The following is a 26,108-nucleotide window of genomic DNA, read 5'->3' as shown; positions in this document are numbered from 1 at the left end:
GGGGCCACTACGTTTTGTCATTTATATAAATGATTTGGATGTCAGCATAAGATTTTTAGTTAGTAAGTTTGCAGATGACACCAAAATTGGAGATGTAGTGGAGAGCGAAGAAGGTTACCTTGGATTACAACAGGATCTTGATCAGATGAGCCAATGGACTGAGAAGTTACAGATGGAGTTTAATTTAGATAAATGCTAGATGCTGCATTTTGGGAAAGCAAATCTTAGCAGGACTTATACATTTAATGGTAAGGTGCTGCTGAACAAAGAGACCTTGGAGTGCAGGTTCATAGCTCCTTGAAAGTAGAGTCACAGGTAGATAGGATAATGAAGGTGGCATTTGGTATGCTTTCCTTTATTGGTCAGAATATTGAGTACAGGAGTTGGGAGGTCATGTTGTGGCTGTACAGGACATTGGTTAGGCCACTGTTGGAATATTGCATGCAATTCTGGGTCTCCTTCCTATCGGAAAGACGTTGTGAAACTTGAAAGGGTTCAGAAAAGATTTACAAGGATGTTGCCAGGGTTGGAGGATTTGAGTTATAGGGAGAGGTTGAATAGGCTAGAGCTGTTTTCCCTGGAGCGTCGGAGGCTGAGGGGTGACCTTATAGAGATTTACAAAATTATGAGGGGCAGGGATAGGATAAATAGACAAAGTATTTTCCCTGGGGTCGGGGTGTCCCAGAACTAGAGGGCATAGGTTTAGGGTGAGAGGGGAAAGATGTAAAAGAGATCTCAGGGCCAACTTTTTCACGCAGAGGGTGGTACATGTATGGAATGAGTTGCCAGAGGATGTGGTGGAGGTTGATACAATTGCAACATTTAAGAGGCATTTGGATGGGTATATGAATAAGAAGGGTTGGAGGGATATGGGCCGGGTGCTGGCAGGTGGGACTAGATTGGGTTGGGATATCTGGTTGGCATGGATGGGTTGGACCGAAAGGTCTGTTTCCATGCTGTACATCTCTATGACTCTATGACTCTAAATAGACAAAGTCTTTGCCCTGGCGTGGGGGAATCCAAAATAGAGGGCATAGGTTTCGGGTGAGAGGGGAAAGGTATGAAAGAGACCTATGGGGTAACATTTTCACACAGAGGATGATACGTGTATGGAATGAGCTGTCAGAGGGAGTGGTGGAGGCCAGTACAATTGCAACATTTAAAAGTCATCTGGATAGATATATGAATTGGAAGGGCTAGATTGGGTTGGGATATTTGGTCAGCACGGACAAATTAGACTGAAGGGTCTGTTTCCGTGCTGTACATCTCCATGACTCTCTGACTCTCTCACAGTGATTCCTGCGATTTTCCACTGGTTACAGTTTGTTGACGTAAAAGTATGGCATAATTCCCATTCTCTCCTTCCTGAACAGTAGCTCATTCACTAGCCTTGTCAATATAACACCTCTAACATCCACAGAAGTTGGTAGAAAACCTTAGTAGGTCTGACAGTGTTGGTGGAGAGAAAGCAGAGTTAATATTTCAGTGTAGTGACCCTTCTTCAGAACTGATTGTAGCTAGGAAAAGGTTGGTATAGATGCTGAGGTTGGAGTGGGGGGTGGGAGAAAGAGTAAACGATAGGTGGAGATCAAGCTTAGAGAGAGAAAACAGTAATTGGCCAGACAAAGGAAAGGGCAAAGGTTTCATTTGACTTGATTTATTGTTGTCCCGTGTACCTGAGTACAATGAAAAGTTCTGTTTTGCAAGCAGTATAGGCAGATCATAACACACAAGGACATACAGATCATAGGATGTTTTGACAGAGCAAGGCATACAAGATTACGATTGCACAGGAGGTGCTCAAAAGAAGATCAACATTAGATTTGAAATTCGACAGATCCATTCAGCAATCTAATAACAGTGGGGTAGAAGCTGTTCTTGGACCTGTTGGTATATACGTTCAAGTTTCTGCATTTTCTGACTGATGAAAGAAGTTGGAAGAGAGTATTACCAGGGTGGGAAGAGTCTTTGATGATGTTGGCAGCTTTTCTGTGATCATGAGAAGTGTAGATGGAGTTCATGGATGAGAGATTGGTTTCCATTATGGTCTGGGCTGTGCACACAACTTTCTGTAGTTTCTCCCAGTCCTGAGCAGAGCAGCTGCCGTACCAAGCCATTATGCATCCAGATTAAATGCTGTCTTTGTTGCATCTGTAAACATTGGTGAGGGTCTTTATGGACATGCGGAATTTCCGACGCCTCTTGAGGAAGAAGAGGCATTTTTCTGCCTTCTTGACTGTCACATCTACATGCGAGGTCCAAGGCAGATAATTAGTTATCATCACTCCTCGGAATTTGACGTTCTCAACCCTCTCTGCCTCAGCTCCGTTGATGTAGATAGGGGCGTGTTCTCCTCCTTTCTTCCTGAAATCAATGATCAGTTATTTTGTTTTTTTGACATTGAGAGAGAAATCGTTATCATTGCACCATGACACCAAGCCCTCTATCTCCCTCCCATATTCTGACTCATTGTTGTTTAATATCCAGCCTACAACAGTCGTGTTGTTGGTGAACTTATAGATGGCTTTTGCATGAAATTTGGCCACACAGTTGTGAGTGTGCAGGGAAGCTGAAGATCCAGTTGCAGAGGACAGAGTTGAGACCTAGGTCTCAGAGTTTTGAGATTGATTTCATTAGGATTATAGTCTTGCAGGCAGAGCTGTAGTTAATAAGTAAAAGCCTGATGTAAGGAGCCTTATTGTCTAGATGTCCCAGGGATGATGAAGGGCTCCTGCTCCTTGGATGCTGCCTGACCTGCTGTGCTTTTCCAGAACCACACTCTCAACTCTGATCTCCAGCTTCTGCAGTCCTCACTTTCTCTAGTTCCAGGGATGAGTGTACAGCTAGGGAAATAGTGTCTACTGTGGACCTCTTGCTCTGGGAGGCAAATTGCAACAGATCGAGGCAGGCTGGGAGGCTAGGGCATGACTAACCTCTCGAAGCACTTTAAAGTTATGGGGGTGAGAGCCACCGGGCTGTAGTCATTGAGGCACGTTGCATGGTTTTCTTTGGTACTGGGACGATGGTCTTCCTGAAGCAGGTGGGAGCTTCAGATTGTAGTAAGGAGAGGTTAAAGGTGTCAGTGAATACTTCCTCCAGGTTTTCCACACAGGATCTGAGTGAATGGCTGGGAGCTATGTCTGGGTCAGTCACTTTCATCGGATTTTCTCTCCAGAAACCAATCTGATATTTGCAGTAGTGACTGAGGGAACAGGTGGGTCAGGGATTTTCAGGGCAGGAGACACTGCACCACTGGCATCTGCTCGAACTGACTGTAAAATATATTGCATCAGGGAGAGATATGATTTTGTCTGCTATGCTGTTCTGCTTCATTTAGTATCCTGTTATGTCATGTAGGACCACTGCTACCCTCTGCCTTCTTTGGGCAAGCCAATTCTGAGTTCACGTGGCAGGTCATCATGGATCCCAGCTAGAAAGTCCAGAGAGCCAAACAGCTGTTATGAAGGAAAGGGGTGTGTAGGCTAGGTGAGTTAGCCATGGGAAATGCAGGAATAGGATAGTGGAGTGGGTCTGGGCGGGATGCTCTTCAGAGGATTGGTGTGGACCCGATGGGCCAAATGGCCTGCTTCCCTACTGTATGGATTCTGAACAAAAAAAAATCCTCCAAATGATCTACAAAAACACAGTAAGTCTCAAAAGATTTATCTTTCCCAGTCAGTAAAGGGGGAGAAAGCCTTTAAAAAGGAGCAGCACAGTGGCTCAGTAGTTAGCACTTCTGCTTCACAGTGCCAGGGACCCTGTTTCGATTCCACCCTTGGGCGACCTTCTGTGCAGAGTTTGCACATTCTCCATGTGTCTACCTGGGTTTCCTCCGGGTTCCCTGGTTTGCTCCCATGGTCTAAAGATGTGCAGGTTAGTTGAATTGGCCATGCTAAATTGCCTGTAGTGTTAGGTGCAGGTGTAAACGTAGGGGAATGGGTCTGGGTGGGTGCACTTCGGTGGGTCGGTGTGGACTTGTTGGGCCGAAGGGCCTGTTTCCACACTGTAAGTAATCTAATCTAAAAACTATTCCTTTTTTCAAGGACTTGATGGGCCGAATGGCCTGCTTCCACATTGTAGGGATCCTAAATGTAGAGAGAACAGTAAAAAAAGACTTGTAGCTAAGGAGAGAAATACAAGTTCAGTGCCCACAAAAAGAGGCCAATTACTGAACACCAAAGCCAGGCAAATCCTTTAAAGGAAGGGACAAAAAGATTGTATTTCTACAAGAAAAACTAGGCTGAGGAGAACAATGAATTAACACTCTGAACTATTCACTCCATGATAAAGTTAACAGCCGTAGGAAAAGATAATTCTCGAAAGAAAAATCAAGGATTGAAATTGAAATTCGATGTACCAGAGCCCTAACAGTGAAGATAGTGAGATCTTACAACTTTACAAATTCAAAGTTTTATTCCGTAAGTTTTATCGATCTTATTGATTAAAATATTGAAAATTGGATAATGAAAAAGAGAGTGGATCTGTCATATGGTATTAAATTCAGTGGGAAGATTCCTTGGATTCAGAAAAATTCAGCATGAGTGACATCATGATAATCTCCTTAAATAGAGTCAGAAAACCTTATTGAATGAAATCATTTTAAGGAAGTTTGACTCACAGATCTTTCAGAAATCCTTCAGTGAACTTGAAAAAAGGAATACTTTCTTTCATCTCTGCAAAGATGCTATATTGGTAAAGAAAAACTGAACTTATATTGAAACATTTAGAACTGCAGAAACTTCAACCATTTTCAGCTTTAGTTTGTTTATATTCAGTCACATGATGTGGCGAGGCTGACATTTATTTCCCATCCCTAACTGGCCAGAAGCCAGTTAAGAGTCAACCACATTGCTGTGAGTTTGGAGTTACATGTTACCCAGACCAGGTAAGAATGGCAGATTGCCTTTCCTAAAGGACATTAGTCAACGAGATGGGTTTTTCCTGACAATTGACAATGGATTGATGGTCATCATTAGACTCTTAATTCCAGATTCCTTTTGTTGAATTTAAATTCCACAACCTACCATGGCAGGATTTGAATCCAGGTTCCAGACTATTAGTTAGATTAATAGTCTAGCAATAATCCCACTAGGCCATTGCCTCCCCATTTAGTACTACAACAACAATCTTTTAACAAATTTTCAACAACACCTTTAATCAATAAAGAATACAACAAGACAACAAAATTAATCTTTCACAAGGAGGTCAAGATCCTAATAGTCATCCTCTAAATCAAGAAAATGGCCAACGACCTTAAATCACTGTCAGTCGAGGCAAAGCCACACATCAATGCACTTTCTATCAGAAAAATAATCACAATATAAGATCTATTTGATAGAACAGTAAATTGGCAGATTTAGAAAGCTTAAATCCTAAGATTTCCAGCAAAATCAGCGTTAGAAAATAAAATTAAATGTAGAACACTTAATGTACCTCCATTACATGGAAAAAACATCTGATCATAAGTTACATAGCGAGCAGATCAATGAGAAACATTACATTTGATAGCCTCATAACAGCTTTGATAAATATTTTACTTCAAGATCAAATAAGGCACTGGTGAGATCTTGCTACAGCGAGAGAGTCTGTAGATGGTTTCATTAGCAAACTGCATGTGGTATCTAAATAATGCAGCAATGGCAACTTTTAACAACAGTCTATTTATGACAGGATTGTCATTAGTGTCTTAGATCAGTCACTGATAGTCTTCAATCAAAAGAGAATCTGAGCTACAAACCTTCTCAAAACTCGCTGTAAGGATCTAACTTTAGATGAATAGTTAATATAATAGTGGATACTGTGATTGTAAACAGTGTGATCAATATATATTTTTAAGGCAGTGTTTACTGACACTGATGAGTATGGGCAACGATGCATGTGCACACATTGTGGAGCATATGGTTCTAGGCACTGATATCATCATATGGACTTTTTGTGTGGTTATTGGCAAATACATTACTGAGCATGTGCAGGGAAGCAAATGTGATTTTGAATTTGGTGGGGATAGGGGATGCTGGAGATGGGACAGGGATGGTGGAGAAATCCCAGAGTGAAAAGGTAAGAGAGAGTGGGCCCAGAAGCCGGGGTGGGGGTCAACAAAGAGAGCCCAGGAACCAGGAGGGCCTCTTTCCTTCTGTCTCCCTTCTGTGTTCCCCCTCCCAGCTGGGCTCTCCTTGTCACCCCACCTTGCCTATCCCCCAACCCCCCCCCCAATCAGGTTGTCTACACCTAATTCACTGTGCTCTCCCGCCCTTCCCGTTCTCTCCCCCCACCCTACCACACCAGCAATCACACCCCAAACAGCTTCTCTCCCCACCCACTCCCCCCATCCCCGATTTAATTAGATTAGATTACTTACAGTGCGGAAACAGGCCCTTCGGCCCAACAAGTCCACATCGACCCACCAAAGCGCAACCCACCCAGACCCATTCACCTAACATTATGGGCAATTTTAGCATGGCCAATTCACCTAACCTGCACATTTTTGGATGGTGGGAGGAAACCAGAGCACCCGGAGGAAACCCACGCAGACACGGGGAGAATGTGCAAACTCCACACAGAGAATCGCCTGAGGCGGGAATTGAACCTGGGTCTCTGGCGCTGTGAGGCAGCAGTGCTAATCATTGTGCCACCCTAAAAGCAATCGCCAACCCTGGCACAGCACTGCTAACTAGACTGGCCCTTCACGTGGTTAGTGTGGGGATTGAACCCATGACCTTGGCATTATTAGCACCATGCTCTAACCAGCTGAGCTAACCGACCACCCAGATCACAGTTTCCCTCACCCACTTCCCAGGTCCATCCAAATTCTTCAACCTCATCGCCATCCCAATCACCACCCTTCCATCCTAATCCTTCCCACCCCCAACCTGCGCTGTCCCTCGCAGTCCCACTCTCTTCACAATCCCTCATCTCTCCCCTCACCCATCTTCAGCCTCCTTGAAATCTGCACATGCATGATTCCAAGCAGCACGTAGCTGTGTCAGTGCATGTTTTGGTGTTAGCAAATGTCGCCTATTTTTAGCAATTTTCTTTGTAAGTTTGGGTTTCTAGTTTTTGAGTTAGTAACCAGTGGGATTTCTATGTATCTGATGTTAATAATTAACTTCCAAGTATTTCTGTAGCCGTGGTGATTTCTGTTAAAACAGTTTGAGGCCTTGCTCTAGATTGAATGGGTTTTGTGCAGCTCTAATGAGCTTTCATTTATTTACCAAATAAGAAATTTGTTTTCTCAAAAGAACCTTGAAGTCAAAATCAATACTGCAAATGAACAGGTTTCTTTACATGAGAAACAATAATATGTTTATGAGCAGCTTCATTCCTTCCTCAGGAAACTAACAATGGTGTCCAGTAATATTAATGCAACAGAAGATGTTTAACCACTTCATATGCTCTCCTGTAGTTACATCATCACACAGTTCTTCAGCCAACTGAATTTCTGGTCAGCAGCGGAAATTCAAATTCATTACCTTTACCTCAAGTGTTTTTGTATCTGATCATGGATTTTCCTGATCTACGTATTGAAACAGATGATTCGAGTTAAAGACTTGGAAACAAGTAGGCACGATAATGAAAGCATGCAAAGTAAATGTTGTAAATAGAATTAATCTAGGGAACATCTTTGGGAATGCAATTAATTTAATTAGTGCCTATGATAGGGACGAAAGCTTGGGCTCAGGGGTTGTACCATGGGTTCAGGACACTGGTGCACGCTTAAAATGATTTCACAGAACAACAGACCATTGACTATAAGTACCACCAGGTAGACAGAGTCCTTCTTGGAAGAACACACCAGTTTGCAACAACCTAGGCTGGATGACTGATACAAGCATATGGCCGTGAGTGCACAAAGAAGATGGATACGTTCTTATCTGATCTAACAATGGGCTGAATTTGATCAGAAATTGATTAAGTGTCAACTTCAACTAGTTTACTGGAGGGTTTGCCTCACGAGATGACTCACATTATCTTCTGAAACTTACCCCATTATCAGTGTACCATGCTCATATGAGAAAGTAAGGATTGCAGCTGCTGGAGGTCAGAGTCGAAAAGTGTGGAGTGAAAAAGCACAGCAGGTCAGGCAGCATCTGAGGAGCAGGACAGTCAACTTTTCAGGGATTAGCCCTTCAGCAGGGATGTGTTATCATGCCCCTATGGCAACCCATGCATTGAGTCTCCCTTCTTGCCACAGGCAGATGTAGTTGCCACTGTCAGGGTTCCCGGGATTTCTGGCATTGGAGCTGTTTTTAAAGTCCAGCCAGGCACCATTGGCTGTCAGTCAAGGGCTGCCTTTCACTAGGCACGTGGTAGGAGGGCGACAAAATACAAATGCCTTTCGGGCATATAGGCAGCACGACTGACACTTCATCAGAAATATAACTGCATAATAGCAATAAAACTATATTTAAGAGCCAAGCTGCTGAGGTTACCCATTACTACCCTCATGTCCTTTTAGAACATTGCCTAAGGGAGTCCTACTTATTCCCCAATAGCCTGACATCTTGTTATTCAATGTTGGACCATCCTTGTAAGGCATCCAGCCTTTGATGGTTTAATATAACTCCATGGAGTGGGACATGAAAGATCCCATCCAAAAGGGTATGGAATGCCTCTACACTAACTTTTGAAAATAGACACCTTATTTTAATGAATGCAGCATAAGCCACCCTTCATAAATACAAGTAGGAAACTGTAAATGCTGTATGATTACTGACTCCCTGTCCCTGTATCACTCCAAAAAAACAACATTGCATACAAGACCTTATTGGCAAATGTTTGAAGTTCAGGGTGACAGGAACTTGGTTTTGTGACCTTGTGCAGCCAATAAGATGTAATTTCTTTGTGAATTGTGGCCTGCAGGTGCCACGTTTAATGTTGCCTGTGATTACATCTGCTTCACGGAGATCACTGTCTTTAATCTGCAATGATATGGTCCAGGATTTGTATCCACAGAGTTGGACACCTTGCACATTTCATGTGCAAGGTGCTATGATTACAGATGAATTCAACTTGTACTGTGCAAGTGCCTGATTAATGCAATTGTCCTTTGAAGGGTCTGACATCATTTATAAGTAGAGCCCATAGACTCAGACAGAAAGAAACACTCCATCCGTCCACTTCAGGTGTGTTTGCAACCATTTCCCATTTTCAGTCCGCATTTGTGTATTGCATTAAAATGGAAGGCAATACAGATCGTACTTGACACAGAGTCTCAGGCTCAGCCTAGTAATCAAGGGCTCTTGTGCCCCTTGAACCTAGACAGCAGCAATTCCAGACATGAAAGTCTGAGCGGGTACCCAGTGGGTGTGTCTTGCCATTTGATGCTTCGGATGTCCACACCAGGTATGAATCCAACCAGTGAAGGGTTTGCCTCCGATTCCCATGAACACTGATTTTGCTTGAGCTCCCTGATGCCACACTTTGTTAAATGCAATCTTAACGTCAAGGGCTGTCACCCTCACCTCGTCTCTAGAACTCAGCCCTTTTGTCCATGTTGAACTAAAGCTGTAATGATGTCAAGAGCTGAGTAGTCCTGGTGAAACCCAGACTAGGCGTCACTGAACAGGTTATTGCTGATTGGTGCTGCTTGGTAGCACGATTGATGACACCTTCCGCCACTTTACTGTTGATTGAGAGTAGACAGATGGGGCGGAATTGGCTGGGTTGGATTTGTCCTGCTTTTTATGAACTGGACATACCTGGGCAATCTTCCACATTGTTGGGTAGATGCCAGTATTGTAGCTGTACTGGAATAGGTTGGTTTGGCAAGTTTTGGAGTACAAGTCTTCAGTTCTATTGCTGGAATGTTGCCAGGACCAATACACCTTGCAGTATCCAGTGCCTCCAACTGCCTCTTGATATCACGTGGAGTAAATTGAATTGACTGGCATCTGTGATGCTGATGTCCATTGGAGGAGGCCGAGATGGATCATCCACTAGGCACTTCTGGCTTAAGATTCTGCGAATGCTTCAGCCAGTCATTGCTTGCTTAACGTACCAATCATCAGGGAGCCTCGCTTCGGGACCATGACTTTTCAATGTGTTCTGGTTCAGATGTCTGAAAGTCCAGTCACCCTAATTTAGGACTAAAATTCACTTACAATATAACAGGGGAACTTAAACAGTTGAAATGAAAATCAGGAGAAAAGCTACAGGGAATGCCATGACAGACCTGCATAGTAAAGAGTACAGGAGCCATCTTGAATCAAAGGATGGAAAGCACTGGTGAGATTTTATCAGCCATGATTGAATGGCAGAGCAGACTCGATGGGCTGATTGGCCTAACTTCTGCTCCTATGTCTTATGGTCTTATATACATTCTACTTTAAAATCTGACTGAGAATAACTGCAGAATATCAGCATTCGATCTCTATGACTGCAAATAAACCTAGTCACATTTATCTATCCTGTTATGCCAGATCCTTTTTCCTTTGATTTGCTGTGATTTATTGTAATCACATGTACCTGAGTGCAGTGAAAAGTTTTGTTTTGCGAGCAGTACAGGCAGATCTTGACAATCAAGGACATACAGATCATAGGGTGCTTATGTAACGTGAGGCATACAAGGTTACAGCTACAAGGAGGTACACCAAACAGGATCATTATTAGCAAGATCAACATTATTTGAAGTTAGACAAGTCTATTCAACATTCTTAATGACAGCAGGTCAGAAGCTGTTTTTGAGCCTGTTGGTGCGTGTGTTCAAACTTCTATAATTTCTGCCTGATGGAAGAGGTTGTAAGAGAGCATTACTGGGTTGGGAGGGATCTCTGATAATGTTGACAGCCTTTCCACGATAACGAGAAGCATAAACAGAGTCCATGGACGGGATGTGACAATCTGGGCCGTGCACACAACTTTCTGTAGTTTCTTATGGCAGTTATGCAACCAATAGATTGCTTTCTATGGTGAATCTGTAAAAGTTGGTAAGGGTCCTTATAGATGTGCCAAATTTTCTATGTATCTGAGGTAGAAGAGGCATTGCTGTGACTTCTTGACCGTCACATTGACATGGGAGGTCCAGGATAGATTGGTGGTTATTGCCGCTCCTAAGAATTTTACACTCTTACCCCTCTCTGCCTCAGCTCTGATATAGATGAGGGTCTGCCCTCCTCCTTTTTTCCTGAAGTCAATGATCAGTTATTTTATTTTGCTGACATTGAGAGAGAGATTGTTATCATTGCACCACGAGACCAAGCCCTCTATCTCTTTCCTGTATTCTGACTCATCATTGTTTGATATTCCTTCATGCAACTCATCTATTGTTGAATGTTTGACATAGTTTCAACCTCAAAGACTAATCATGGAGTAGAGCTCCACATTTTCTTATCTCTCTGGGTAAAGAATGAATGAATAATTATCCCATTCTAAGTCTTTTATTTGTATCACTTATCTGGAATCCTCAGTTACTAGAAAACATTATCTAACCTTTCCCATCTTTGCATAATTTAAAACATTTATAGAGTCATAGAGATGTACAGCATGGAAACAGACCCTTCAGTCCAACCTGTCCATGCCGACCAGACATCCCAACCCATTCTATCACATTTTTCTGAAATTTGCATGGTTCAAACTATTTTCTTATGCATTTGTAGGAGGTGGGCATTGCTAGCTGGTCAGCATTCATTGCCCGTCCCTAGTTGACTGAAGCTATACCTTCAGTCCCTTCATCCAAGTCATCGATATAAATTGTAAAATATTGAGTACAAAGTGATCTTCATTCTTCAGGAAGGTTGGTAGTCATCTCATCCAGTTATAGGAGCATTCTATTGTGAAAAGACTGAATTGAATCATTGAATATTTAGAGCACAATGATGAGGCCATTCAGTCTATCATGTCTGTAGTGCAAGAGCAATTCATTTGATGCCATTTTCTTACCTTTTTCTTGTGTCAGTGTAAAATTTTCAGAGATCTGATTAAGCTCCATATAGCTGTGGTGAGAAATAGATGTGCAAAATAAGCAGCGTAGTTAACAAGAAAGATAGGTGTGGTTAGGTGAGGGTCTGGATGTAACCTCCATCCATGTATATAGTAGAGTATCCTTATCGCTACACAAATGTTCACACACAAGGCAGTACCAGTGTGAAAAAAACTAAGGGAATATCATTTTCCAAGATGAAATACTGAAATATATTTTACCTGTTAAAGCAGAAAGCTAATACTGAGAGCGGTGGTAATATATATTTTCAGAGGAAGTTTCTGACTGACAGGGCATCTATGAGCTTGCAAGACAAGTAAAATTAAAATTAATTGTACAATATAATTTTGAAATGTGTAATTACTTTAAGGTTAAGCAACTACAAGATGAAAGAAATCACACCTAGAAAATCTGCAGACACTTGATCTAAAATGCCAGCATCTACAATTGTGCCACCAAACAGCTTTTGTGGCCTTGGTACACTCATTTGAAAATGACAAAAGGGACTAGCTCTGGTGGATTCAGACCAGTCTGGTGCCATTCCTGTGCTGTACCATATGCTGCATGGTAAACATTATCATGGGGATCGCACTATCAGTGCAAGTCAGTAACTTTTATTTTTTGTCTTTTTTGACTTCATCACCTTCACATGAACGGGAGTCTGTTGCAGTATGAGTCTATGTGGCCTACAGATGATTGATAAGTCAGTGAGCATCGATACCTTCATTGCTTTTCAGATTGATGGTACCCCTGATGTGGAGGTGCTGGTGTTGGACTGGGTTGGACAAAAGTCACATGACACCAGGTTATAGTCCAACGGCATTATTTGAAATCACAAGCTTTTGGAGCGTTGCTCCTTCATCAGATGAAGTCATCTCCGAAAGCTTGTGATTTCAAATAAACCTGTTGGGCTAGAAGCTTGGTGTGACTTATGGCTTTTTACATTGAATAGTTAAAACATAAGGAACCAAAAGTTCCCAATGACATTGGAGGAGTCATCGATTGTAGCTCTGTGGCTACCTGGGCAACTGGTGTTATTAGCCATTATTTCCTCATCAAGATATAGTGACGTACAAGTGCTATCTCTTCAAGTGTTCCAATTATGTCTGCTGTGATTATTAATGCAACGCAGCTAGCAAACATGGCAAGGGGCTCATTCCATGATCTGTTATCTGAAAATCCCCAGGTCTACAATGACAGCAAAAGGTTGAATGTGAATGACAAGGCAATAATTGTGTGCCCATCCAGATATGTAAATCATTGTGAGGATGAGAAGAAGACTTGAGTTTGGGAAGTCTACAATTTAACATTCTCTACTGCCTGCAGACTTTACAGACTTCAGTGGAAACGGAAATGTGTGGGAAGTGCTAACGAGCAGTTAGTGAGTCACCAATTTTCAGCCCATCTGAAATTAAAACTTTGCCCTGGGATGCTTTGGGTGATACTGACTGAAGTAAACCTTGTCAGGAGCTTTATATGCAGCTTCTTTATGGTGACAAGGTTTAAAATACCAACCTGACCCACCTGGAAAGGGAAATGGACCCTTGATTTAACATCTGATCTGAAGGATGACACCACTGACAACGTGACACTCCCTCAGATTTATACCAGATTTTCAACTTAGATTATGTGTTCAAGTCTTGAACAGGTTATGAACCTTCAATGCTCTCCTTCTCCTAAGGTTGTCACTTGAGATCGAAGTTGCCTTGCTTCCAGTACTCCAGTCTGATAGATTCTGAGCTGCTAAGCCCAACCAGTGATTTGCAGGCTCTGAAACACACGGTGCTGATAGTGCCTGAAGGCTTGGGGAGATGAAGAAGGGAAGAGTTTTTGGACTCAGAGTGGTAACTCTGTTTCTTCTCCTCAGATACTGCGAGACCTGGGGTTCTCCAGTGTTGTCAGATTTAGATTCCCAGCATCCAAAGTATTTTGCTTTCATTTGAGGTAGTTGGAGATTTGTGCACTTCCTCCAATGCCTCACTTTTACCTCTGTATCTTCCCAATGAAGTTTCTGTATTTGTTCAGTGCTTTAGCCAATAAACCTTCTCCATTTTGGTTGGTCACAAGCCAGAAACTGCCATGAGAACTGCTATAGAACAAGGCTCTTGGTCAGAGTTATGATTTATAACAGCTAAACCATCATTCAGAGGGTAAAAATAAGATGTGATTAATAATATGCTATATTTTAATTAATAATTAATTATGATAATTGATATATTACAATTTTATAATCTCAAAACATAGAGTGAATTAAATGCAGGCAAGTTGAATATTTTCAAAATTAAATTGAGCCAAAGGTGAGTTGGTGGTCAGGAGCTAAATTCAGTTGAGGCCTCTTTTAAGCCATTCAGTTTCAACAATATTTACTGAGCAAAACATTAGCCAAGTAAAGTCAGATCACACTAACGTTTGAGTACGTGGCGATATTTGACATCACCAACAGCAGTTTTGCAAATAAGTAAGTTTCAGTTTTGTAGTGGAATTTAGTTTGATGCATTCTGCTTTGTGGTTTTAGAAACTTTCAATTCTGTCTGTAATTCACCAGTTGCAGAAGAATGGCCCTTGGATTGGGAGGGGGTGGTGTTTGATTTATTTGATATCAACAGATATGTCTGTTCAAACCAAGAGTCCTATTTGTGAAAAAAAAAATCCTTAAGTTAATTGATTATGAAAAACAAAACTGGTTTTATCTGAACTTACATCCAGTTGGTGAGTATATATAAAGACAGATCTTTCTCTCTCAGACCCAAACACACATACACATTGCTGAGGGCTCTGAGCCTGTCAACACTGAAAGGGAGAGAAGAAAGGATGTATTTATACCCTGAGGGGCATAATTACTAACTTACGGAGACTGTAAGAGGCACAAGTTTTGAATAATTATTGTCTTAATACATGGCTCTGGTAGAATTGTTTGGGGTGAGAAGAGGATTTGGAAGGGGAAATTGTGGTGAGGATCTATATTCTATGCTGCTATTAGTAATTGAGTGGTTTGGCAGACAGTGGACAACCTTTTCGGTAAAAGTCCAGTTAGTTCAGAAAATATTGATTGATATTCTGCAAAAGTAAATGTCACAATTGCACTTGATCTTCAAAGGATGAACAAAATTTCAGAATTTGGGATCATAGAGTCATAGAGATGTACAGCATGGAAACAGACCCTTCGGTCCAACCAGTCCATGCCGACCAGATATCCCAACCCAATCTAGTCCCACCTGCCAGCACTTGGTCCATATCCCCTTAAACCCTTTCTATTCATATATCCATCCAAATGCCTCTTAAATGTTGCAATTTTACCAGCCTCCACCACTTCCTCTGGCAGCTCATTCCATACACATACCACCCTATGTGTGAAAACATTGCCCCTTTGGTCTCTTTTATATCTTTCCCCTCTCACCCTAAACCTATGCTCTATAGTTCTGGACTCCCCGACCCAGGGAAAAGACTTTGCCTATTTATCCTATCCATGCCCCTCATAATTTTATAAACCTCTATAAGGTCACCTTCAGTCTCTGACGCTCCAAGGAAAACAACCCCAGCCTGTTCAGCCTCTCCCTATAGCTCAAATCCTCCAACCCTGGCAACATCCTTATAAATCTTTTCTGAACCCTTTCAAGTTTCACAACATCTTTCCGATAGGAAGGAGACCAGAATTGCATGCAATATTCCAACAGTGGCCTAACCAATGTCCTGTACAGCCGCAACATGACCTCCCAACTCCTGTACTCAATATTCTGACCAATAAAGGAAAGCATACCAAACGCCTTCTTCACTATCCTATCTACCTGCGACTCCACTTTCAAGAGCTATGAACCTGCACCCCAAGGTCTCTTTGACGTTTTGTGATCTCCAGACCACCCTGCAGTTACACCTGCCAGGGAAAAGGAAATATTAGTTTTCTATTCAGAAGTCTGGAAATGATAGAGAATAAAGTGTGAACATACAGACTACGTGGGCACAGGTTATACACTTTTGAGATGAAGGACCACTGAGAGAATCCCATCTTTAACATTCCACTTATATCATACTAGAGGTGTTATGTACTTGGTGCAAAATGCGAATTGCCATCTGACTGATGGACGTTCAGAGGGTACCTGCATGGGATCTGGGCTCTTTGCTTATGCCAGCACAGGGGTCTGGCTCATGTGCAATGATATGGATGGTTTTGGTCTCAACATTCATGGCTCGACTCATCTGTGGAGGTCAATCTGTAACAAAGCATCAAAAAAGAATATTCTATATTCTCTTCCTTTGATCTGAAATTTAAAATCATATTTCACAATTTAGGGTCTTCATCTTGAGCGTGAGGATTTCTTTTCTACCTTGGTCTCTGAGTCCCAGCTGCCTTTTCTGCCTGTCAGGTTCAACCATCCTAGTGGAGGGATAGTTGAAATAGAAGAGGGTTCTGTAGTATCTGCCAACTGAGTCTCAGTAACTAGAGAACAGCTGGACATCCTGGTCCTGAAACTGTCCATCAGGCTCTGCAACTGTTTCCCCTGGGTGCTCTCGGTCTGGCTGGTCTTATTCTTCTACAAACAAAGAGAAAGTTGACATTACGTTTTAGACTATGAGGTGAAGGGTATAGTATCATGGATCCATTGGGCAACACCTGTACATAACACCACACACAGGCACCATAATATATATTTCTAATGTGTTGCATCACAACAGGTACCTTGGCCTGTATGACTGGCTCCAAAGAGTAATAATTTTGGTGCAATGACCAGTGATACTGGTGCAACATTCCTTAATTATTTACCCGCCTCAATTCCCATAATCTACTGGGCTTTCACTAGTCCACAACTACTTTTGTTTTGTCTCTCCGGGTTTGATTTAGATTAATTTTCTTGCTAGTTTTTGCTTGTGTCTAATTGAAGAACTAACAAATGATAGTATTAATTGAGTGTATGTTTTTTATAATGTCAAGTTTTTTCATTTATGACTTGTCATTTTGTTACTCAAAATGAGTTTACATTGTTCAGATGCCTCTTATCAATCAGAAACATAACATGTTGGAAATGTAGATCTGAAGTCACAAGAGACCTGATCCCAGGAATACAAAAACCTCCTGTTTAGCAACCGTGCATTCTTTTGCTTAGCAACACTCGGAAATATCAGCATTCCTGATGAAGGGCTTTTGCCCAAAACATCGATTTTTCTGTTCCTCGGATGCTGCTTGACCTGTTGTGCTTTTCCAGCACCTCTCTAATCTTGACTCTAATCTCCAGCATCTGCAATACTCACTTTCATCGAACACTAGGAAATATGGCCTGGCCTGAAATAACAAAATTTGTAAGAGAAAGCATTATGATCACTAAATCAGCATCTGTGTTGAGAGTTTGTGACTTGAGGGTTGGGCCTGCTTTGAAGAGCGTCAAGATCTCAAATCCTTTTTGTGTAATGGAGAAATCAGCAAACATTTTGTGATTATATCTTGTCTGGAAAGTCTTGCAACAAATGATTAACAATGCAAACAACTTCCCCTGCAATCGTACACTCATTGTGACACATATTCTCAAACACAAGTGCCCTTTTAAATTATGATGACAGTGGTCTTTCCCATTGTGATATTGTTATAATCCTCTGTTCTCTAATCCCCTTGTCCACCACCCTCACCCACTCCAATCTCTCACCCTTGCAACGTGCAGCTCTCCACTCCCTCTGCTCCAACCCCAACCCCAACCTCACCATCAAACTAGCAGACTGTGGGGGGGAGTGGGGGGGCGCAGTGATAGTTTGGCATATAACCTCTACATCGCTGAAGCCAGGCACTAACTCACAGACACCTTCTTCTACTGCCCCCTTGATCATGACCCCACCTCCTATCACCAATTATCTCCCAGACCATACACAATCTCATCACTTCAGGGAATCTCCCATCCGCAGCCTCCAACCTCATAGTCTGAGAACCATGTACCGCCCAGTTCTTCCTCCTACCCAACATTCACAAACCTGACTGCCCTGGCCAACCTTTCGTCTCGGTCTACTTCTGCCCCACCAAACTCATCTCCACATACCTTGTTCGGGACACCACCTGCGCCCTCTACCTCCTCCATGACTTTCATTTCCCCGGCTCCCAATGCCTCATCTTCACCATGGACATCCAGTCCCTATACACATCCATCTGCCGTGATGAAGGCTCTCCAAGCTCTCCACCTTGTCCTTCCCCGTTGTCCCCACTAATATCCTTCCACTAACACTCTCATTCATTTGGCTGAACTGGTCCTTACCCTCAATAATTTCTCCTTTGAATTCTCCCACTTCTTCCAGACCAAAGGGCCCCAACTATGCCTGTCTCTTCGTCAGGTATATGGAACAGTCCATCCTCCGCAGCTACACCGGCACCATTCGCCACCTTTTCCTCTGCTATATTGATGACTGTATCGGCGCCATCTCGTGCTCCCAGGAGGAGGTTGAACAGTTCATCAATTTGATCAACACATTCCACCCTGACCTCAAGTTCACCTGGACCATCTCAGACACCTCCCTCCCCTTCCTGGACCTCTCCATCTCCATTAACGGTGACCGGCCCAACACGGACATCTACTACAAACCCCCCAAATCCTACTGCTGCCTGGACTACACCTCCTCCCACCCTGCCTCCTGTAAAAATGTTATCCCTTATTCCCAATTCCACCCCGCCTCTGCCCCATCTGCTTCCAGGAGGACCAGTTCCACTAAAGTACACCTCAGATGGCCTCCTTCTTCAAAGACCGCTATTTCCCCTCCCACATGGTCGATGATGCCCTACAAAGCATCTTATTCACTTCCTGCACCTCCGCCCTCGAACCCCACCCCTCCAAATGCAACAAGGACAGAATCCCCCTGGTCCTCACCTTCCACCCCACCAACTTCTGTGTACATCGCATTATCCTCCGCCATTTCTGCCACCTACAAACAAACCCCACCACCAGGGATTTATTTCTCTCCCTGCCCCTATCCATGTTCTGTAAAGACCATTCCCTCAGCCACTCTCTTGTCAGGTCCACACCACCCAGCTACCCACCTCCCCCCCGGAACCTTACCCTGCCTCTGCAAAAAATTGCAAAACCTGCGTCCACACCTCCCCCTCACCTCTGTCCAAGGCCCCAAAGGATCCTTCCACATCCATCAGCGATTTACTGTACTTCCATACATGTCATTTACTGTATCTGTTACTCATGATGGGGTGTACTTTATGTTGGGGTGACAGGACACCTGCTTGCAGAATGCTACAGCGAACATCTCCAGGACACATGCATGAAACAACCCCACCACCCGTGGCTGAAAACTTTAACTTCCCTTCCCACTCCGCCAAGGACATGCAGGTCCTGGACCTCTTCCATCATCAAACCCTTACCACCTGATGCCTGGAAGAAGAACACCTCATCTTCCACCTTGGGATCCTCCAACCACTAGGGATTAATATGGATTTCACCAGTTTCCTCATCTCCCCACTTCCCACCTTATCCCAGTTCCAAACTTCCAACTCGGCACTGCCCTTTTGAGCTGTCCTACCTGTCCATCTTTCTTCCCACCTATCCGCTCCACCCACCTCTCTGACCTATCACCTTCACCCCAACTTCATCTACCTATCACATTCTCAGCTACCTCCCCCTCAAGCCTCACCCCCCCCCCCCCCCCCCTCCCATTTATCTCTCAGCCCCCTTGGCCCACAAGCCTCATTCCTGATGAAGAGTTTATGCTTGAAACGTTGATTCTCCTTCTTCTCAGATGCTGCCTGTTTGGCTGTGCAATTTCAGCACCACACTCTCAACTCTGTTCTCTGATCATGTCATACAAATGATGACCTAATTCTTGATGATGCCAGCAGATGAACTGTATAGTAATTTAGTAAAGGCACTACCCATTCATAATAAAGGGACTAACACCTCAGATTGTATAAAGGAGTGAGGATGTTATACAAATGCAGTATGATTTTTGTTTATTAATTTAATAATTCATACATAATTTATCATTTCTAGTGAATTATGTCCATGTACATTTCAACCAACAACTGAAATAAAAATACTTCCTCCCATTTAATTATGATTTAATTTCATCATATTAACCTATGGGTAAAATAAAAAGTATTAATTGTTTTTATTTGATGTATACCTGTATTAAGCTGCTCTCTGCTGTGTTACAATTATGATATTTGCTTGTATCCTGTTGTCTTGAACAGGGGGAGAACTCTGTCTGTACAGATCTTTACTGTGTTTGCTGATGAAAACATAAGTTGAACTTCAATCCATTAAAAGTCCTGTAACCTTACACATCAGAACAGCAGTACTGCTTTGCTTGTAAGATTAATAAAATTCAAAAACTCAAAAATGTAAGTCCATTCTTGTCAAGTAATATTTCTGCATTCTGAATGTGTACTGCTTTTTGATATGTGGCATGTGCCAGCTTACAGAGATGGCTTCCAGATATCAGAACCAGGAGGACGTGGGCTTCTGCACTGTGCGACATTATGCAGTTCAGTTGGCATGAACAGAGCTATTGAAAGTAAGAGCAAACAAAAGTTTTGTGGTTGCTGATTTATGCTTTGTATTTATGCTGTCAGTCTCCTGAGTTTGAAATATGGTGAGAACCTGGTTAAGCCCATTTTTATTGTGACAGGATAAAGTGCGATTCAATGTGCTATGAGGTGTTCCTAGTCTTGTTATTGTGTTACACCAAAATGAGTCAAGCTGCAAAGTGGAGATTTTCCATCTGTAATGTTAGCAATATAGTGCTTCACGTTGTGTGTCTTTCAAATCTTTCCACATAAACGTGCAGGTCTAACCAAAAATATGACTGCATTCACCTGAACTCTCCAGCCTGGATGTATGTTTTTGTTTTTCATATTTCTTTGCAATTGTGCCATAAGTCACTTTAGTATTTTAGTTGAGAAATATTAAGCCATCCATTATCTTGTCATTAAAGTATCCTTGCAATTCACACCATGAATTACTTTGTACAGTGACTTTGTCTAACTTGGTTTCACCAATATTACTTCAGTCCATTTTTTTAGGAATTAAGACAGATTCCAGCTACCAATTTAAATTTTCCTTCATAAGTTTTCTCCACTTTCTTGACAAAATAATAGAAATCTATATTTTACTTTATTTAAAGAAGGAAGATGTTGTTTGAATATTCTAAAGTTAAATGTGAATGAAAATGTATGACAGTGAAATATTTTAGTGAATGCAAAATTGAAATGCCCCTGAAAACAGGCACAGGGATCAGGATATGTCAGTAACCCAATCTTCCTCCTGATGCAGACAGCATCCAAACTTTGTCCTGCTTGCTCATTTAAATGATTGCAGCATGTAACCCATCAATAAACAGATTCTTGTACATCTGCACAGTGACCCAGGTTCATGTGACATTAGCGCCACATTAAACCTAGCCAGCGATATTACAAAGAGTATTCTGGCTGAAGCATGTGCTGCAAGTGATTAGCAAAGAGTGGCTTTCTGTGCTTCTTCTTTCAGATTATTGCTGTTTTATGACAATGTTTTGAAGTCTTCCAACACTTTGTTTCCTCCTGCAATTCAGAGTCCTACCATTCTGTAGCCATGTAATCAAAGCCTTCTGAAGTCCTTTAACCTGTCTCTGGAGTCTTCTCCTTTCTCAGTTTTTTTTCCCCTCAAACGTCTTTTGAGGTCTGGCCTGGCTTTGGAGTCTTCCTGCTTTTTCTCTCAGCTGCAACCTTGAAGTCATCCAAGGTCTTGTCGTACCCTCGAAACCCACCTTATTAGCTATATCCCTTGGACTTCAGGCCCTGGCTCTGGAGAGTATGTTTTTCTCTTGTTGCCATCAAGATTTATTTTGTGTTTTATATCAATACTGCAACCTGTTCCTTGAGACACCAATCTGGAGTACCTTGGGTCATGAATGTCTGGACATAATACTGTCCCTGATGCTGTTTGCCTCTTATCAATGAGTAAGGCTCTTTCAACTGCTTATGCACTATAATTCACTTTTATTTACATCTATATGTTGTAAGTTATCAAATACAGTTCTCTAGTGTCGTGACTAATTCAAGCTCTTCACATGTTCCTTCTCTCTTATTGATGTTAGAGTTATACCATCAGTTATGTAACCATGGTGTGCATGAATCTCATTATCCTACAGTGGTCACCTTCATAGACACTGACAGTGCAATCTCCACCCTGCTCTTGGGTGGCAGATTTCATGATGTACCTCCTTACTGTAGCAGCAAGACTGCACATACTTGTCTTCATTGAGATGGAGTAGGAGAACTGCTTTCTGGAGATTTGTAAAACAAAGAACCTTTATCTGAGTGAACCTTCTCCATATACTTCCTTCTCCTTATCTTTGAGCAGCTATTTGTCCTCCTTTTATGTGGCCTTTGTTGTTTCTCCCTGACAAGCAACAGGCCAAGAGTAACACAACCTACTACACTCATATCTGGGAGTGAGTGGGGTGAACTTCCGTGAGAGCCCTGTAGACTTCTGCAACTTTAACCAGCAGCTCAAAACACTAACCACTTCGATAAACTCAACAATAGTTGGGATTAAAACAATCCAGAATAAAACCCTGAATATGTTGGATGGTCTCTTTTCAAAATGCTGGTGGGAGTATCAGTCCTTCCTCCTGCTGGATGAAGGTTCAGCTCTGCAAGACTAGACAAGTTGTAAACTGGAGCTTAGGGTTTTAAAATGGTGCCAAGTAAACTGTAAAGTAAAAGGTAAAGTCCTCCGTGTCTGAGAGGACCATAGGGTTGCTTTCTCATTACAAAGTGACAACTGGTGGTGAGTTTAACCTGAAGGTCACCACACCTCAGGTCAGGGATAATGTGGAGAAGGCAGGACCTTCATGGTAACCTCAGCTTTGGCAGGAATTGAAACTCATGCTGTTAGTATCACCCTGCATTGCAAACCAGCTGTGTAGCTAACTGAGCTAACTGAGCCGCTAGATCCTGCCTATCTTCCTCACCCTTGTGTGAGGCCCGGTGATCCTCAGATTGAACAGACCACTATTCATTTCTCTGTCTAATGAGAGAGCAGGTCTATGGTCCTCAAGGACTGTGGTGACTTTATGAAGTCAACTATACACACTGATTATCAAGACAATCTGCCTACCTTGCATACCTTTAATACATCCTCCCAGTGCCAATAAGAATACCCTCAAACATTTTGCCTCGCGAGCCCCATATGGAGACTTGAACATTGTCATGACTCCTCAATTGATAATTGCAAGAGTGACGTAGGAAGGCTGTGAGACTGGAACTTGTTAGGAGGTGTGGTGGGGTGGAGGGGAGCCGTATTGTTCTAATTCAAGGCTACATTGCTGCCTCAGAGTCCAGGACCCCAAAACTTAAGCTTGTGAGTCCACTTAGGATCCCGACCTCCATTTTGGGAAGCCTCACCCTAAGCAATATGTTCACTAGTCTGGCATGTATCAGAATTGTATGTGTGTGACCTCATTTTGGAAGCAAAAAGGTACCATAGCACTGAAATTAAGGGTGCACTTCAAATAAAATTTGTAACCAATACATCAAATCTGTCACCTGCATTGAAATAGTACCACAAAATTGAGTGAAAATGAAGCACTATTACATAACAAAAGGAAACGTACAATTAGACTCTTGCATTAACTTGGAGAAAGTGAGCACTGCAGATGCTGGAGATCAGAGTCAAAGAGTGCATTAACTTATCTAACTTATCTACATGTTGCCTGAATATTTGACTTAATGTTTTGGAATTACTGTATTATTTCAGTTAACAATCTTGTATTTTTGTATTCTCTTACCAAGGTCGGGTGAACATTAACTGAACCACATTATGAGAAGTCGGAGAAAGTTTGTGTTTTAACTTTAAAGTGTATCTGTCATTTTTTCCGTCATTGCGGAAAGAATTGCAAATAGTTCGATGTTACATATGTGCTGGACAATGGTTAGACATAGTAAGATTGAATTTTGATTGATTTGGCCTGGCTTCCATTGCTTCAAAATGTGGTCATACTAGCCATGTTGTTGGCTCAACTTTGAGGAGGGTCCAAAATGTCTTCTTGTTTTAGGCAATAGGCCACTTTCAGGGCGGACATTGAAAATAAAAATGACACAAAGAACTACGGATGCTGGAGATCTGAAACAAACAAAAACAGAAATTGCTGGAGAAACTCAGTACGTCTGCCTGCATCTTTGAAGAGAAAACAGAATTAATGGTTCAAGTCCAGTGACTCTTTATGAGAACTATATCTGAAGAAGCGTCACAGGACTCCAAATACTAATGTTTTTTTGTCCACTGATATTAAAATTATCCTGATTGCCAATTTCCTCAGATAGATTAGAAAAGAGGAAGTGCACAAGACCTGGGTGTGCTTGTACACAGTGACTGAAAGTAAGTATGCAGGTGCAGCAGGTCATGAAGAAAGCAAATTGTATGTTAGCCTTCACGGTGATAGGACTTGAATACAGGAGCAGGGATATCTTGCTGTAATTCTACAGGAGTATTGGGTGCAGTTTTGATCTCCTTATCTGAGGAAGACTTTTCTAGCTATGGAGGAACATTTATCAAGCTGATTCCTGGGGTTGCAGGATTGCTGTATGAAGAGAGACTAGATTGGTTTCGGATTGTGTTCAGTGGAGTTCAGAAACATTGGAGGTGGTGGGGGGGGTGGGGGGAATCTCATAGAAACCTATAAAATTCTAACAGCATTGGACATAGTAAAAGTAGGAAGGATATTCCAGGTCACTGAGGAGTCCAGAACCACGGGTCCCAGTCTAAGAACATGGAATAAGCTATTTGATACTGAGATGAGGAAAAATTTATTTACCCAGAGAGTGGTGACCCTGTGGAATTCTCTGCCACAGAAAGTAGTTGAGGACAAGACACTGAATGTTTTCAAGAAGGAGTTAGATATTGTTTTTCAGCCTAAAGGATCAAAGGGCGTAGGGAAGAAAACAGGGACAGGATTGGATGATTAGCCATGATTGTATTGAATTGAATGGTGTAAGGTGGGGCAAAAATCTCTATCAGTGTCTGGACTAAAACCCACTGAACATTGGACATAAGTTTATGGAAAGTACGTTGAACTAAAATTCTCTGAATATTTGATCTTAAGAAGTTATGGGCCTCAAACAAATCAGGGAAAGCTGGTTGGGACAGAGTGTGTAATAAGCAAGCTTAGGGGCAGCTGCCTGGAACAAGGGTTAGCTTGCAAAACTAAAGGAAGGCCCCCATTTTCATCCCAACTTAAAGCAATGAAAGCCAGACCACAGAACGAAACAACTTTAGAACTTCTGGAGCCCACAGAGGTGCAGAGCCATTCAACTTTCAATCAGTGCCTGGGCACAGATGTATCAAACATTCCACACCTTTCACCTTTGGCTGTAAGAGCCTTCTCACTACTAGTCAAACTTTTAATGAGCACCCATTCAAGGGACATTCCAAACCATTGAGAAAACATTTACACCCTATTCAGTCACCAGGAGACTCATTCAGCCCTGAGAGGAGGAATAATAGCTCAGCGATCAAAACCAGATTTGGTGGGAGGTAAGGGGCCTGCAGTTGATCTCTAAACCAGAGAGAAGGAGCAAAGGACCAGAGCAGCACCACCAACATCCAGCACCATTCAGGACAACGGGAAAAATCAGCACTCGCAGTCCACAGCTGTGCCCTGCTAAGGCAGGAGATTACAGACGAGAGCAAGCCAAGGCTGCATTCCACTCAAGGGGTGAGCCCAAGGTCATCAAGACCTTCTGTCCCAATTTGCTTAGTGAGGATAAGGGAAGGTGGGCTTTGGGGCTGATGGTGCAGGGCATCCTCAGGGAAGCGAAGCAGGGTAGGACTCTGGGATTAGTGAGTGTTGTTTTCATCTCTCTCTTTCTCTGTCTCTCTCTGTCTCTCTGTCTCTCTCTCTCTCTCTTCTCTGTCACCCATCAGTTAGCAACTACTCACTGTTATTTTAAACCCGCAGTATCAAGTCTGGGCTGCAAGGATTGACTGGGGTTCAAGTTAACTGTCTGACCAGTCTCAGACAACCGATTTTGACATATAATAGTCGGGTTTTGAAATGTTCATTTTTTTTCCCATTGCTGTACATATATTCAATTTGCTTGTTATCGATAAAATAGGCTTTTCTTTGCCTCGGAAGTATCTGCCTCCTGTGTTTTCTGCCACACCACATTCCATTACATAGACCCAATGTCAGAAGTGGGGAGCTGGTGTGTAATAAACAGGCAGCACTCCCTACAGAA

At 42.4% G+C, this 26,108-nt stretch overlaps 1 pseudogene; it reads right to left on the bottom strand.

Annotated features, from left to right (window-relative positions):
* Positions 1-1,851: 1,851 nt before the first annotated feature.
* On the bottom strand, positions 1,852-11,926 carry LOC148146788 (uncharacterized; annotated as a pseudogene).
* Positions 11,927-26,108: the final 14,182 nt, after the last annotated feature.

The sequence above is a fragment of the Chiloscyllium plagiosum genome, unplaced genomic scaffold (assembly GCF_037043375.1).
Source record: "Chiloscyllium plagiosum isolate Xiang-an unplaced genomic scaffold, Cpla_swu_hap1 HiC_scaffold_19, whole genome shotgun sequence".
NCBI classification, from domain to species: domain Eukaryota; kingdom Metazoa; phylum Chordata; class Chondrichthyes; order Orectolobiformes; family Hemiscylliidae; genus Chiloscyllium; species Chiloscyllium plagiosum.
The sequence above is the reverse complement of the archived record's forward strand: the minus strand, read 5'-3'. Positions and strand labels throughout refer to the sequence as shown.